Below are 9602 nucleotides of genomic sequence, written 5' to 3'. Positions count from 1 at the left end.
GGAGAAAAAGCGCATGGAAAAAAGATGGAGATTGAACGTTTGCTGTCCGACACCGCCTCGGTTGTGTCCTACGATCGAAGTATAACTTCACCCCAGGTAACCATTAGCACTTTATTTCACCTTTTCGGCTATATAGGGCTATTATAGAGCCAGTATGAAGTTTGTTAGCCCTGTGGTAGCCTTATAGCCGCACGTATGGCTTATTTTAATGCTTATGGTTACCTAGGACAGTATTAATGTAGCACTCGTGTAAGATTTTTTTTGGCGAAAGCAATTTAAAAAAAATTGTAATCATCATCTCCTATGTACTTTATTGCGAGCTTAATTGTTCAAAATGTTTTTTGTGTCATTACAGGAACTTAACCCTGAAAAACAATAACAAGTATATCCGGAAGTTCGCCTGGTTCGCCGACACCTGATCTATTTCAACCACGTTGCATTAATCCGCTCAAGTGCAAATAGTAGATGCTCAAGTGCAAATAAGCGATGCTCTTCAAATGATGTCCTTTCGTGGCAGCTCTACACCTTCGGGCACGCCTTCTTCTGATAGCTCTAGCATCAAACATCAAACGGTTGCAGAAATTCGGCTAATAATCCGAATCACAATATGATGGTACAGAGGCACACCACCCCCTCCTCGGCTGATGTTAGTCCCAGCATGTAAATGCCCGTTCCAAATACTTTGAATGTACATACGATCGCATCAATCATCACCACAGTTATCATTTTCGTTCACACCATTTGTCATCACTGCCACCGCATCTGCATCTTCCGCCACCACCGTCATCCGGCATATCTCCAGGTGGTTTAATAAAAATATTCCGCAGGGAAGTTTAGTGTAGTACGCCTCATCCACGCCCATCAATGGATCAAATGCCTCAGCAGATTGACACAATTCGAACGTCTGGACCTCCTTCACGGCACTCAATATATGAGCCATCGCATTGAGATTATCAAGAGGGTGGATCTGTTGGAAACTACTTTGGAGCAAGAATAGAGCAGCTTTATTTTGAGCTTTCAAAGTTGGACAGCTAGTAAGTATAATATTTAACTTTTAAAAAATGGTTTGTGATTAGCAATAGAAAACCTCTACTTATTTTTTCAGCTATTAGTTATATTTGCTTGTCCACTCGCTTCTGTCCCAGTTGAAGGTTGGTGTTTTGAAACAGCTGATAAAGAATGCGAAGGTGTGCTACAATGATGCCCTGAAGAGCAGTAGAGCACCTTTACTTTAATTCCTTTGGAGAATCCTCCAGTAGTTTCTTTTCCTACAGGAATACTTTCAGAGATGCATTCAGGAACTACTTTGGTGATTCCTCCAGGCATTCCTACTGAGATTCTTCCAGGGTGGAAATCTCGCTTAACTTTTCAAAAGGACCCAAGTAACATTTTTTCGTGAATTAATTTGAGTACTGCAATCAAAAGCTTTCATGTTGTTCTGTTGATTGCGCTATTCAAATTAATTCGAGAAAAAAATGTTACTTAGATTCTTTTGAAAAATTAAGCGAGAAATCCTTTTGGAAACCCGTGGAAACATTTGAGACTTCAACGGAAATACGTCCGAGATTTCGATAGGAATCCTACTAGGATTCCAAATCTTTTTAGGGTCCATAGGAATTCATTTGAGATTCCGAAGGGAAACTTTTGGAGAATTTCTACGGACTTATGAGATTTCAAAAAGAAGCTTACTGAGACTTCTGCAGGAGCTATTCCGAGAATTTCTTTTGAAGATTACTGCAGGAATTTCTTCGGTTATTTCTCCAGGAATCCCCACAGAGATTCCTTCAGGAGTTCCTGCAGGAGATATTTTAGATTTTTTGGAAATTCCTACAGAAGTTCCTTGGGAGATTCTTTCAAAAAATCCTTAGCAGATTCCTCCAGTAGTTCCTTCAAAGATACCTTCAGGATTTTCTCCGGAGATTCCTACAGAAATTCTTTCAGAGATGCATCTAGGAGTTAATTCGGAGATTACTCCAGGAATTCCTACTGAGATTTCTCTGATACATAGTTCCTTCGAAGATTCCTCCAGGAGTTCATTCGGAGATTTCTCCAAGAGTTCCTTCGGCGATGCCTCCAGCAGTTCCTTTGAAGATTCCTCCAGAAGCTCCTTCAGAGGTTTCTCCAGCAGTTCTTTCGTAGATTCCTCCAAGAGTTGCTTCGGAGATTTCTCCTAGAGCTCCTTCGTAGATTCTTCCAGCAGTTCCTTCAAAACTTTCTCCAAGAGTTACTTCGTAGATTTTCCAGGATTTTCTCTGGAGATTCCTACAGGAATTCTTTCAGAGATGCATCTAGGAGTTACTTCAGAGATTCCTCAAGGAATTCCTACTGAAATTTCTCTAATAGTTGCTTCGAAGATTCATCCAAAAGTTCCTTTGAAGATTCCTTCAGCAGTTCCTTCGGAGACTCCTCCAGGAGTTGCTTCGAAGAATTCTCCTAGAGTTACCTTCGGAGATTCCTTCAGGAGTTTGTTCGGTGATTCCTCCTGGAGTTTCTTCGAAGATTTCTCCAAGAGTTCCTTTCGGAGATTCCTACGAAGATTCCTGCACGAGTTTCTTTAGAGATTCCTTCAGGAGTTACTTAGGAGATTTTCTAGCAGTTCTTTGGGAGATTCCTCCAAAAGTGCCTTAGGTTATTCCTCTAAGAATTCGTTAGGAGTTCCCTTCGGAACTGAGATTTCTTCAATAACTTTTTTGAAGATTCTTCCCGGAGTTCCTTCGGTGATTTCTCCAAAATTTACTTCGGAGATTCCTCCAGCAGTTGCTTCGGAGATTCCTCCAGGAGTTACTTTGTAGATTTTCCATAAACTGTTTCAGAGATATCCCCGGGAGTTCCTTCGGCGATTGCTCCAGGAGTTCTTTCGAAGATCCCTGCTGGAGTTCTTTTGAAGATTCTTCTAGCATTCATTCTAGATTCTTCTAAAAACATTTGAGACTTCAACGGATACACTTCCGAGATTTCGATAGGAATCCTTCTGTGGTTCGTAATCATTTTTTACATTTGAGATTTCGAAGGAAGTTCTTCCGAAGATTCCTCCATCAGTTTCTTCGGAGATTCCTCCAGCAGTTCCTTCGGAGGTTCGTCCAGGAGTTCCTTTGGAAGTTCCGCCAGGAGTTCTTTCGGAAATTCATGCAGGAGTTCCTTCGGAGATTCCTCCAAAAATTCTTTAGGAGGTTCCTCCAGTAATTTCTTCGAAGATTCCTTCAGGATTTCCTTCGGAGATTTCCGCAGGAATTCTTTCAGAGACTCATCTAGGAGTTACTTAGGAGATTCCTCTAGGAATTCCTACTGAGATTTCTCCAATATGTTCTTCCTCCAGGAATTCTTTTGGAGATTCCTCCAGCAGTTCCTTCTAATATTCATCCAGGACATTCTTCGGAGATTTCTTCAAGAGTGTTTTTTCTGTCCAGGAGTCACTTCGTAGATTTTCTAGAAGTTCTTTCGGAGATTCCTCTAGGAGTTACTTCGGCGATTCCTTAATGAGTGCCTTCGAAGCAGTTCCTTTGGAGGTCCCTGCAGGAGTTCCTTCGAAGATTCCTGCAGGAGTTTCTTTGAGAAACCCCTCGGTGAAAATCCTTTTAGGATCCCGTGGAAACATTTGATACTTCAACGGATATACTTCCGAGATTTCGATAGGAATCCCTCTGGGATTCGAAATCCTTTTGAGGTCTCGATGGGAATCCATTTGAGATTTCTAAGAGAAACTTTTTAAGATATTTCTACGGGAATACTTCGGAGATTTCAATAAGAAACCTTCAGTGATTCCTGCAGGAATTCTTCCGAAGATTCCTGCAACAGTTCCTTCGGAGATTCCTCCAGCTGTTCCCACGACGATATCACCAGGATTTTTTTCGGAGATTCCTGCAAGAGTTTCTTTGGAGATTACTGTAGGAGTTTCTTCGGAGATTCCTCTAAAAATTCTCTAGGAGGTTCCTACAATAGTTTCTTCGAAGATTCCTCTAGGATTTCCCTCGGAGATTCCCACAGGAATTCTTTTAGAGATCCATCTAGGTGTTACTTCGGAAATTTCTCCAGCAGTTCCTTCGAAGATTCTTCCAGGAGTTGCTTCAGAGATTTCTCCGATAGTTCCTTTGGAGATTGTTCCAACAGTTCCTTCGGAGATTCTTCTAGGAGTTACTTCGTAGATTTTCCAGAAGTCTTCTCGGAGATTCCTCCAGGAGTTCCTTCGAACATTCCTGCAGCAGTTCCTTCGAAGATCCCTGCAGGATTTTCTTTGGGGAATCCTACAGGAGTTCTATCGGAGATTCTTCTAGGAGTTTCTTCGCAGATTGCTCCTGGAGTTTCTTCGATGATTCCTCCAGAATTTTCATCGTAGATTCCTACAGAAATTCTTTCAGATATGCATCTAGAAGTTACTACGAAGACTTCCAGGCATTCCTTCTGATATTTCTCCAATAGTTTCTTCGTAGATTCCTCCAGTAGTTTCTTCATAGATTTCTCCAATAGTCCCTTTCGGAGATTCCTTCAGGAGTTCCTTCGAAGATTTCTGCAAGAGTTCCTTTAGAGATTCCTGCAGGAGTTTCTTTGGAGATTTAACTGGTATTCATTCGGAGATTCCTCTACGAGTTCCTGCGAAGATTCTTGCACGAGTTTCTTCGGAGATTCCTCCAGGCATTCCTATAGATTTACATACTCCAGGAGTTACTTAGTAGATTTTCTAGAAGTTTTCCTGATATTCCTCCAGAAATTTTCTTGGGTGATTCCTCCAAAGTTCCGTAGGAGATTCCTCCAGAAGTTCTTAGGAGATTCCTAGAAATATCCAAAATAACTTCTGGTGGGATCTCGAATGAGCTCCTGCAGGAATTTTCGAAGGAACTTCAGGAGGAATCTCCGGAAAACTTCTAGATTAATCTTCGAAGGAACTCCTGTAGAAATCCTGAAGTAATAACTGGTCCCAACTTGGAAAACCTACGCCTTGTGTGCAAAAGCGTTGGATTTTCTAATCCGGAGATGGCGAGTTCGATTCTTGATCCTGTCTAGTATGTTTCCGGTTGGGAAACATTCTCGACTTCCACATAAGATACATACTCATGCAATGGTGGGCAATGAAAGCTTTCAATTAATAACTGAGGAAATAATAAAATGATGCTAATTTGAAAAGCAGACTAAGTTCCAGTTGGAATGTAGAGCCATAGAAGTAGAAGAACTTGTGCAACTCCAAAAGTAACACCTGGAGGGACTTTCGAAGGAACTCGAAGAAATCTCCGAAGAAACTAGTGCTGAATATCCGAAAGAACTCCTGCAGGAATCTTCCAAAGTAACTCCTGGAGGAACCTCCGAAGAAAGTTAGGAAGGAATCTCCCAAGGAACTCCTGGATGCATCTACGAAAGAATTATCGGAGAAATCTCCAAAGGAACCCCTGAAAGATTTGCTGGAGAGCTCTCAGAAGGGTTCCCTCGAGGTATCTCAGAAGAATTTCCTGGGAAAATCTTCCAGGAATTCCTGGAGGAATCACCGAAGGAACTCTTAGAGAAATATACCAAGGAACTCTTTAAGAAATCTCAGTAGGGATTTCTGTGGGAATCTTCGAAGGAATTCCTTGATGCAGGCTCAGAAAGAATCCTTGAAGGAATCTGAGAAGGAACTCCTGAAGGATTTTTCCTCAGAAGGATTTCCTGGAATTCATGGAGAAATCTCCGAAGAAACTCCTGCAGGAATCTCGAGGGAACTCCTAGAGGATCTATCTTGGACGAATCTTTGATGGAATTTCTAAAAGATTTTCTTCCTCAGAAGGAATCTCCCAAGATTGCCGGGATGCAGCTCCGAAAAAAATCTTGGAGGAATCGCCGAAAAGACTTCCTGAAGGATTTTCTTCCTCAGAAGAAAATCTCAGCAATCTCAGAAGTATTTCCTAGAAAAATCTTCCAGGAATTTCTGAAATCTCCGAAGTAAGTCCTGTAGCAATCTCCGAAGAACTCTTACAGGAATCTCGGAAGGAAATCGTGTTAGAATCTCCGAAGGAACTTCTGATGAAATCTCAATGAAACTTCTGGAGGAATCTCGGAAGAACTCCTGGAGGAATCTCCGGAAGAACTCCTGGAGAAATCTCCGAAGAAACTCCCGCAGGAACTTATGGAGGAATCTCCGAAGGAACTCCAGTAGGCATCTCCGAAAGAACTCAAGGAGGAATCTTCGAAGGAACTCCTGAATGAATCTCGAACAAACTCCTGGAAAAATCACTGAACGAATTCTTGTAGGGATCTCCGAAAGTACTTCCGGAGAAATCTTTGAAGCAACTCTTGGAATCACAGAAAATTAAGAATTCCTGGAGAAATCTCCTAAGGTACTTCTGCAGGAATCTCCATGGAACTTCTGAAGAAATCTCAGTAGGGATTTGCGTGGGAATCTCGGAAGGAATTTCTGGATGCAGCTCGAAAAGAATCCTTGAGGGAATTAGCGAAGGAACTCCTGAAGGATTTCTTCCTTAGAAAGGTTTCCTGGAGGAATCTCAGAAGAATTTCCTGGAGGAATCTCAGAAGGATTTCCTGGAGGTATCTGCGAAGGAACTCCTGCAGGAATCTCAGAATGAACTCCTAGAGGATTCTCTCAAGGAATTCAAATTCTTGGAGGAATCTGCGAGAGAATTTCTTAAGGTTTTTGTTCCTCATTTCCTAGAAGAATCTTCCAGAAATTCTTGGAGGAATCTACGAAGGAACTCTTTCAGGAATCTGCAAAAGAACTCCTGGAATCTCCGAAAGAACTCATGTAAGCATCTCCGAAGGAACTTCTGCATGAATATTTCAAAGCACTGTAAGCATCTGCGAAAGGAACTCCTGAATGAATCTCCGAACGAACTCCTGGAACAATCTCTGAACGAATTATTGTAGGTGTATAGGGATTGAGATGGGCCCTCAAAGGAATTTCTGAAAAATCCCCGATACTCTTGGAGGCATCTCTTAAAGAACTGTTCCAGGAATCTCCGAAACTATTTCTGGAGAAATCTTTGAAAAGAATTCCAGGAGCAATCTCAAAAAAAATCCAAAAGAAATCTCCGAAGAATTCCTCGAAGAATCTCCGAAAGTCCTGTAGTAATCTCCGAGAGAACTCTTAGAGGATTCTCGAATAACTCCTGCACTGCCGTGAATCTGTCCCATCTTTGCTGGGTTTCCTATTCATATCGGACAAATATGCGATTCACGGCAGTGCAGGAATCTAATGAACTCCTGAAGGATGTTCTTCCTCCTTCCTTCTCTTCGACCAGGGCCACCGCAAATGTACCGTAGTCTCACTCCCGTATTAAACTGGGCATCACTAATTACAGTCCCCAGAGCAAACAGCTGGATCTATATTGCGGTCCCCAGCTGGGCCAGTCAGTGGAAACACTCAGCTGGAGCCATAAACCTCCACCCCCACCGTAAGTCATCACCGAACAACCGAAGAGAGCGCAGGGCATCCAATCTTCGCACTCGTACTATCAGAAAGCTGGCACGCTAGAAAGTCTTGCCGAAAAGGTGCGTTCTACCCAAGCGCCAACCGACGCATGTCAGCCGGAACCGGTGTCATCATGTCGCAATCCTATCAAAGGTTTCCACGAAGCGGTTTCGATCAACACCTGCTTCTACTCGGATACGCAGACTACCAATCACTCAGGGAGACACGCCTAACATCCGACCTTATGCAAGCAGGTCCAATCGCCGGCGATACACTTGACCGTTGCGGACATTAGGAACCTCCACCGCCATCATGCAGTCCGAAGTACGGTTCATCGCCACTGGATCCTTTCAAAACCCTCCCGTCCGGTGTTAGATTAGTTCAGACTGCAGTACGAAAACGACGGAAATCTTTTCAGCTCTCAAGTAAGGATCCTCAGGGATTTTCGCCATCGTTAAATCGGCAGTGCATTAATCTTTGCCTCGGATGAATATCGAGCTTGGTTGCGACGAGCACCCAGCATTTCTGCTACGAACAAATCTTGGCATCCCAAATCAGCAGCGGACCATTGGTTCTCTTGTTCGGCCGAAAACATCTACAGCAGCCGGTTGCTCACTGGACCAGATTATGCCGATGCCGCATGTCTTCCCTGCCGGCACGGTCTATGTCCTCGCTACATATCGTCGTCAATTCGTTAATCAAGTGTCCAGCGTATGCGACAGCTGTTGGAACTGACTCAAGCTGGTCGGATGGTGTACCAGGATCAGCAATGGCAGCCCTCATCGGCCATCAGAGCCCGGCACCTAAACCGAGCACAGCACTGCCCCACAACCATCGACAGATCGACATTAACCCGGCCGAGTATACAAAGCACAGGTGGGACGGAACTTGCTAACAAATTAGAAACTGTGGAATAATAATTTGTTTTGTTTTTTTTCCTTTAGTTGTTGGCGCATTCGGAATGTCCAGCCAGAATGTTGTGGATCCATCTGCTTGCCGGTCGTGGATTACGGGGCATGTCTGAAATGTCCCAAGCGCAGCAACCGATGATCCGAGATGTACTGCTCACTACTTCCCAGCTGCTTCCCAGCGGCAATCCGTGGAGAGCCTGCTTACTGCCCGCCACGCTGCCCGCAAGCTGCACCCGGAACGGATCTTGGCTTCGGCACGGCTGTTCTGGCGAAAATTCCGAAAGATGCAGGCGTTCCGTATTACTTATTTGGTACAATAAATAATTTCCCACGATCTATCTTTATTAATAAAGTATTTACATCTAACTGTCATTTGAGGCAGTTATGTAATTATATACTTTCTCTAGTAAATATGTATATACTTTACATAATTCTGCCTTGAATGACAGCTGGATGTAAATAAACCAGCATGAAAATCCCTTTTGGAACGAACCTAACCGCTACCTAACCGCCCAAAGCGAAACATATCTAACGTTTCCCTAACGTGAGAATAACAGGTTAGATGAAATTATGCACCAAACATGAACATACCTAACAAAAGTGTGTCAATCTAGCGTAACTTTAGCCTCACTTTACCCTAACTGTTAGTGAGAATGTTAGTGTAACTATCTCACAGGTTAGATGCACATTATGCTCAAGTTAGAGTAACCTTCCTTGCTGGGGTTGCATAAAGAAGAAGAAGCAGAAAGATGATAATCGAATAAATCTCCACGGGAAACCATACGAAGAAGTTTTTAAAACTCTTCTCAAAAATTCTAGAAGCAATTTAATTAAAAATGGTAAGCAGTACGAGGTTGGACTTTTCTTATACTGTGTATTAAGTGTAATATCACAAAATAAAATTTCGAATTGAAATATTGTATTTATTATACAGTAGACGAAAAGTCCAACCCCGTACTGCTTACCGTTTTTAATTAAATTGCTTCTAAACCCCATTTTGGAAAATTTTAAAAACTTCTTCGTATCCCAGATTTTTTGATTATCATCTTTCTGATTCTTCTTCTTCATCTAACATCAAAGCGCCAATTCAGATTGGGCTATTTATGACTTTGTTAAGTGAGAGGGTATCCAATTATTACGAGGTGTTCAGACTGCAGCAAGATAATATATCTTGACGTTTCCATGTTTCGTCATTTGCACGCTAATACAGGGTTGAATTCAAGGAGAGTTTTAAAATTTAATTTGCGAAATCAAGCATTTGTGTGGCGACAATCGAACATTTTTTTCTGAACAAAGTTTCT

General features: G+C 42.5%; 1 long non-coding RNA gene across 1 annotated transcript; it reads left to right on the top strand.

Annotated features, from left to right (window-relative positions):
• Positions 1 to 395: 395 nt before the first annotated feature.
• LOC134203761 (uncharacterized) lies at positions 396 to 8627 on the top strand. The gene is made up of 4 exons (XR_009977694.1): positions 396 to 1034; positions 1106 to 1151; positions 7221 to 8266; positions 8335 to 8627. It is a non-coding gene; the product is annotated as an uncharacterized LOC134203761 (long non-coding RNA).
• Positions 8628 to 9602: the final 975 nt, after the last annotated feature.

This window comes from Armigeres subalbatus, unplaced genomic scaffold (genome assembly GCF_024139115.2).
Source record: "Armigeres subalbatus isolate Guangzhou_Male unplaced genomic scaffold, GZ_Asu_2 Contig210, whole genome shotgun sequence".
Lineage (NCBI taxonomy): Eukaryota > Metazoa > Arthropoda > Insecta > Diptera > Culicidae > Armigeres > Armigeres subalbatus.
The sequence above is the reverse complement of the archived record's forward strand: the minus strand, read 5'-3'. Positions and strand labels throughout refer to the sequence as shown.